At 43.2% G+C, this 6000-nt stretch overlaps 7 non-coding genes across 7 annotated transcripts; all 7 read right to left on the bottom strand.

Moving 5' to 3' along the window:
• Window positions 1-1089: 1089 nt before the first annotated feature.
• On the bottom strand, window positions 1090-1208 carry LOC142509798 (5S ribosomal RNA). The gene has a single exon (XR_012807952.1). It is a non-coding gene; the product is annotated as a 5S ribosomal RNA (ribosomal RNA).
• Window positions 1209-1852: 644 nt separating this feature from the next.
• LOC142516941 (5S ribosomal RNA) lies at window positions 1853-1971 on the bottom strand. Its single transcript, XR_012812708.1, has one exon. It is a non-coding gene; the product is annotated as a 5S ribosomal RNA (ribosomal RNA).
• Window positions 1972-2641: 670 nt separating this feature from the next.
• LOC142515335 (5S ribosomal RNA) lies at window positions 2642-2760 on the bottom strand. The gene has a single exon (XR_012811187.1). It is a non-coding gene; the product is annotated as a 5S ribosomal RNA (ribosomal RNA).
• Window positions 2761-3430: 670 nt separating this feature from the next.
• On the bottom strand, window positions 3431-3549 carry LOC142514507 (5S ribosomal RNA). The gene has a single exon (XR_012810397.1). It is a non-coding gene; the product is annotated as a 5S ribosomal RNA (ribosomal RNA).
• Window positions 3550-4232: 683 nt separating this feature from the next.
• Window positions 4233-4351, bottom strand: LOC142514669 (5S ribosomal RNA). Its single transcript, XR_012810553.1, has one exon. It is a non-coding gene; the product is annotated as a 5S ribosomal RNA (ribosomal RNA).
• A 683-nt stretch (window positions 4352-5034) lies between these two features.
• Window positions 5035-5153, bottom strand: LOC142517257 (5S ribosomal RNA). Its single transcript, XR_012813012.1, has one exon. It is a non-coding gene; the product is annotated as a 5S ribosomal RNA (ribosomal RNA).
• A 671-nt stretch (window positions 5154-5824) lies between these two features.
• On the bottom strand, window positions 5825-5942 carry LOC142506879 (5S ribosomal RNA). The gene has a single exon (XR_012805154.1). It is a non-coding gene; the product is annotated as a 5S ribosomal RNA (ribosomal RNA).
• Between the last annotated feature and the right edge of the window lie 58 nt (window positions 5943-6000).

Here is a 6000-nt window from a genome sequence, read left to right as displayed (position 1 = left end):
TAAGCGGATTTCTCGAGGAAACAGAAGCTTAACAGAAGCGGAAAATCGCAAATTAGAGGGTCTTAGAGAAGGAATTCGGCTAAAATCTCGCCAGCTCATTGCGGAGTAATAAGTCTCGTTCGTTTGCCCGTTTACAATCAAATTAGCCTACAATTTTGTCCAAATCCTGCACGTGCCGAGCTACGTGATTTCACATGTCTTATCTGGTCCCGATCGAGTATCAGAAGATATTGAGCCTGAAAATCGTCTGTCAACAAGTAATCAAAAATAGAAAACACGAGAAGCGTGGCAACACGAGCCTTTCCAGGGGGCCACCCATCCTAGTACTGCTCCTCGCACCAGGCACGCTTACTTCGGCAGGTTCTGATGGGATCCGGTAGCATTAGTGCTGGTATGATCGCACCCGACATTGAGTGGGATGTTTATTCTTATATCTTTCGAGTACGTGTGGAGCGGGCGGCGAGGAACAACAACGCGGCACTGCTCACGCCCAATCAGAACCATGAAGTTAAGCTTTCTGGCGCGATGGCAGAGCTAGGATGGGTGGACCTCCCTGGACATCCTCGTGTCGCGACCGTTTACGTAAATATGGATAAAACAGTCGAAACTATTGTTTTTAATAATTTAAACCGTCACCGGAGTAATCTGCGTCATACCCTTTCCGTATAGAACTGGCTCACGATAACAAAAATCGCTAAATGTTCCCAGAAAATAGAAAAACATAAGAAGAAGAAAATAGCGAATGTAAAGCTATTATTATGCATGATATACGATAAAATGGATCTGGAATCGAATTTCGAACTTCCTAAGCGGATTTCTCGAGAAAACGGAAGCTTAACAGAAGCGGAAAATCGCTAATTTGAGGGTCTTAGAGAAGGAATTCGGCTAAAATCTCGCCACCTCATTGCGGAGTAATGAGTCTCGTTCGGTTGCCCGTTTACAATCAAATTAGCCTACAATTTTGTCCAAATCCAGCACTGCCCAAGCTACGTTGATTTCACATGTTTTATCTTGTCCCGATCCAGATTCAGATGATTTTAGCCAAAAATCGTCTGTCAACAAGTAATCAAAAATAGAAAAACACGAAAAGTGGTGTAACACAAGGACTTCCCAAGGGATCACCCATCCTAGTACTGGTCTCGCCCAAGCACGCTTAACTTCGAAGTTCTTACGGGATCCGTTGCATTAGTGCTGGTATGATCGCACCGGACATTGAGTGGGATGTTTATTCTTATATCCCTCGAGTACGTGTGGAGCTGGCGGCGATGGAGAACACGCGGCACTGCTCTCGCCCAATCAGAATGGGTGACCTCCCTGAGCAGTCATCGTGTCGCGACCGTTTACGTAAATTAAGGCTAAAACAATCAAAATAATTGTTTTTAATGAGTTATTCGTCTCCAGAGTATTCTGCATCATACCCTTTTTGCACAGAACCGGCTCACGACAACAAAAGTCGCTAAATATTCCCAGAAAATAGAAAAAAAATTAGAAGAAGAAAACAAGGAATGTAAAGCAATTATTATGCCTGGGATACGATAAAATAGAACCAGAATCGAATTTCGAACTTCCTAAGCGGATTTCTCGTAGAAACGGAAGCTTAACAAAAGCGGAAAATTGCAAATTAGAGGGTCTTAGAGAAATAATTCGGCTAAACTCTCGCCAACTCATTGCGGAGTAATGAGTCTTGTTCGTTTGCCCGTTTACAATCTAATTAGGCTACACTTTTGTCCAAATCCGGCAGTGCCCGAGCTACGTTGATTTCACATGTTTTATCTTGTCCGGATCGAGATTCAGATGATTTGAGCCGAAAATCGTCTGTCAACAAGTAATCAAAAATAGAAAAACACGAAAAAGGCTGCAACACGAGGACTTCCCAGGGGGTCACCCTTCCTAATACTTCTCTCGCCCTAGCACGCTTAACTTCGGAGTTCTGATGTGATCCGATGCATTAGTGCTGGTATGATCGCACCCGACATTGAATGGGATGTTTATTTTTATATTCCTCGAGTACGTGTGGAGCGGGCGGCGTTGGACAACATGCGGCACTGCTCTCGCCCAATCAGAACCATGAAGTTAAGCGTTCTAGCGCGATGGCAGAGCTAGGATGGGTGACCTCCCTGGGCAGTCCTCGTGTCGCAACCATTTACGTAAATTAAGGCTAAAACAGTCGAAATAATTGTTTTTAATGAGTTAACCGTCTCTAGAGTAATCTGCATCATACACTTCCGCACGACAAAAAAAATCATTAAATGTTCACACAAAATAGAAAAAAAATAAGAAGAAAAAAACAACGAATGTAAAGCAATTATTATGCCTGGGATAGGATAAAATGGAACCTGAATCGAATTTCAAACTTCCTAAGCTGATTTCTCGTGGAAACGGAAGCTTAACAAAAGCGGAAAATCGCAAATTAGAGGGTCTTAGAGAAATAATTCGGCTAAACTCTCGCCAACTCATTGCGGAGTAATGAGTCTTGTTCGTTTGCCCGTTTACAATCTAATTAGGCTACAATTTTGTCCAAATCCGGCAGTGCCCGAGCTACGTTGATTTCACATGTTTTATCTTGTCCGGATCGAGATTCAAATGATTTGAGCCGAAAATCGTCTGTCAACAAGTAATCAAAAATAGAAAAACACGAAAAGGGCTGCAACACGAGGACTTCCCAGGGGGTCACCCTTCCTAGTACTTCTCTCGCCCTAGCACGCTTAACTTCGGAGTTCTGATGGGATCCGATGCATTAGTGCTGGTATAATCACACCCGACATTGAATGGGATGTTTATTTTTATATTCCTCGAGTACGTGTGGAGCGGGCGGCGTTGGACAACATGCGGCACTGCTCTCGCCCAATCAGAACCATGAAGTTAAGCGTTCTGGCGCGATGGCAGACCTAGGATGGGTGACCTCCCTGGGCAGTCCTCGTGTCGCAACCATTTACGTAAATTAAGGCTAAAACAGTCGAAATAATTGTTTTTAATGAGTTAACCGTCTCTAGAGTAATCTGCATCATACACTTCCGCACGACAAAAAAAATCATTAAATGTTCACAGAAAATAGAAAAAAAATAAGAAGAAGAAAACAACGAATGTAAAGCAATTATTATGCCTGGGATATGATAAAATGGAACCTGAATCGAATTTCGAACTTCCTAAGCTGATTTCTCGTGGAAACGGAAGCTTAACAAAAGCGGAAAATCGCAAATTAGAGGGTTTTAGAGAAGGAATTTAGCTAAAATCTCGCCAGCTCATTGCGGAGTAATGAGTGTCGTTCGTTTGCCCGTTTATAATCAAATTAGGCTACAATTTTGTCCAAATCTGGCTGTGCCCGAGCTACGTGGATTTCACATGTCTTATCTGGTCCCGATCGAGATTCAGATTATTTGAACCGAAAATCATCTGTCATCAATTAATCAAAAATAGAAAAACTCGAAAAGGGGTGCAACGCGAGGACTTCCCAATGAGTCACCCATCCTAGTACTGCTCTCGCCCAAGCACGCTTAACTTCGGAGTTCTGATGGGATCCAGTGCATTAGTGCTGGTATGATCGCACCCGACATTGAGTGGGATGTTTATTCTTATATCCCTCGATTACGTGTGGAGCGGGCGGCGATGGACAACATGCGGCACTGCTCTCACCCAATCAGAACCATGAAGTTAAGCTTTCTGGCGCGATGGCAGAGCTAGGATGGGTGGACCTCCCTGGGCAGTCCTCGTGTCGCGACCGTTTACGTAAAATATGGATAAAACAGTCGAAATAATTGTTTTTAATAAGGTAACCGTCTCCGGAGTTATCTGCGTCATACCCTTTCGCACAGAACTGTCTCACGACAACAAAAATTTCTAAATTTTTCCAGAAAATAGAAAAAAATAAGAATAAGAAAATAGCGAATGTAAAGCTATTATTATGCCTAGGATATTATAAAATGGAACCGGAATCAAATTTCGAACTTTCTAAGCGGATTTCTCGAGGAAACGGAATCTTAACAGAAGCTTAAAATCGCAAATTAGAGGGTCTTAGAGAAGGAATTCGGCTAAATTCTCGCCAGCTCATTGCGGAGTAATGAATCTCGCTCGTTTGCCCGTTTACAATCAAATTAGACTACAATTTTGTCCAAATACGGCAGTGCCCGAGCTACGTTGATTTCACATGTCTTATCTGGTCCCGATCGAGATTCAGATGATTTGAGCCGAAAATCGTCTGTCAACAAGTAATCAAGAATAGAAAAACACGAAAAGGGGTGCAACACGAGGAATTCCCAATGGGTCATCCAACCTAGTACTGCTCTCGCCCAAGCACGCTTAACTTTGGAGTTCTGATGGGATCCGGTGCATTAGTGCTGGTATGATCGCACCCGACATTGAGTGGGATGTTTATTCTTATATCCCTCGATTACTTGTGGAGCGGGCGGCGATGGACAACATGCGGCACTGCTCTCACCCAATCAGAACGATGAAGTTAAGCGTCCTGGCGCGATGGCAGAACGAGGATGGGTGACCTCCCTGGGCAGTCCTCGTGTCGGGACCGTTTACGTAAATTATTTATTAAAAAGTCGAAATAATTGTTTTTAATGAGTTAACCGTCTCCAGGGTAATATTCGTCATACCCATCCGCACAGAACCGGCTCATGACAACAAAAATCACTAAATATTCCCAGAAAATAGAAAAAAAAAAGAAGAAGAAATAGCGAATGTAAAGCTATTTTTATTCCTAGGATACGATAAAATGGAACCGGAATCGAATTTCAAACGTCCTATGCGGATTTTTCGAGGAAACGGAAGCTTAACAGAAGCGAAAAATCGCAAATTAGAGGGTCTTAGAGAAGATATTCGGCTAAACTCTCGCCAGCTCATTGCGGAGTAAGGAGTCTCGTTCGTTTGCCCGTTTACAATCAAATTAGGCTACAATTTTGTCCAAATCCGGCAGTGCCCGAGCTACGTTGATTTCACATGTTTTATCTGGTCACGATCGAGATTCAGATGATTTGAGCCGAAAATCGTATGTCAACAAGTAATAAAAAAACTAGAAAAACACGAAAAAGGGTGAAACACGAGGACTTCCCAGGGGGTCACCCATCCTAGTACTGCTCTCGCCCAAGCACAGTTAACTTCGAAGTTCTGATGGGATCCGATGCATTAGTGCTGGTATGATCACACCCGACATTGAGTGGGATGTTTATTCTTATATCCCTCGAGTACGTGTAGAGCGGGCGATGGACAACAGGCGGCACTGCTCTCACCCAATCAAAACCATAAAGTGAAGCGCGATGGCAGAGCTAGGATGGGTGACCTCCCTGGGCAATCCTCGTGTTGTGACCGTTTACGTATATTATGGATAAAACAGTCGAAATAATTGTTTTTAATGAGTTAACCGTCTCCGGAGTAATCTGCGTCATACCATTCTGTACAGAATCGGCTCACGACAACAAAAATCGCTAAATGTTCCCAGAAAATAGAAAAAAAAATAAGAAGAAGAAATAGCGAATGTAAAGCTATTATTATTCTTAGGATACGATAAAATGGAATCGGAATCGAATTTCAAACTTCCTATGCGGATTTCTCGAGGAAACGGAAGCTTAACAGAAGCGAAAAATAGCAAATTAGAGGGTCTTAGAGAAGGAATTCGGCTAAACTCTCGCCAGCTCATTGCGGAGTAAGGAGTGTCGTTCGTTTGCCCGTTTACAATCAAATTAGGCTACAATTTTGTCCAAATCCGGCAATACCCGAGCTACTTTCATTTCACATGTTTTATCTGGTCCCGATCGAGATTCAGATGATTTGAGCCGAAAATCGTCTATCAACAAGTAATCAAAAATAGAAAAACACGAAAAGGGTGCAACACGAGGACTTCCCAGGGGTCACCCATCCTAGTACTGCTCTCGCCTAAGCACGCTTAACTTCGTAGTTCTGATGGGATCCGATGCTTTAGTGCTGGTATGATCGCACCCGACATTGAGTGGGATGTTTATTCTTATATCCCTCGAGTACGTGTGGAGCAAGCGGCGA

This window comes from Primulina tabacum, chromosome 10 (genome assembly GCF_025594145.1).
Source record: "Primulina tabacum isolate GXHZ01 chromosome 10, ASM2559414v2, whole genome shotgun sequence".
Classification (NCBI taxonomy): domain Eukaryota; kingdom Viridiplantae; phylum Streptophyta; class Magnoliopsida; order Lamiales; family Gesneriaceae; genus Primulina; species Primulina tabacum.
This window is presented reverse-complemented; position numbering and strand designations above follow the sequence as displayed.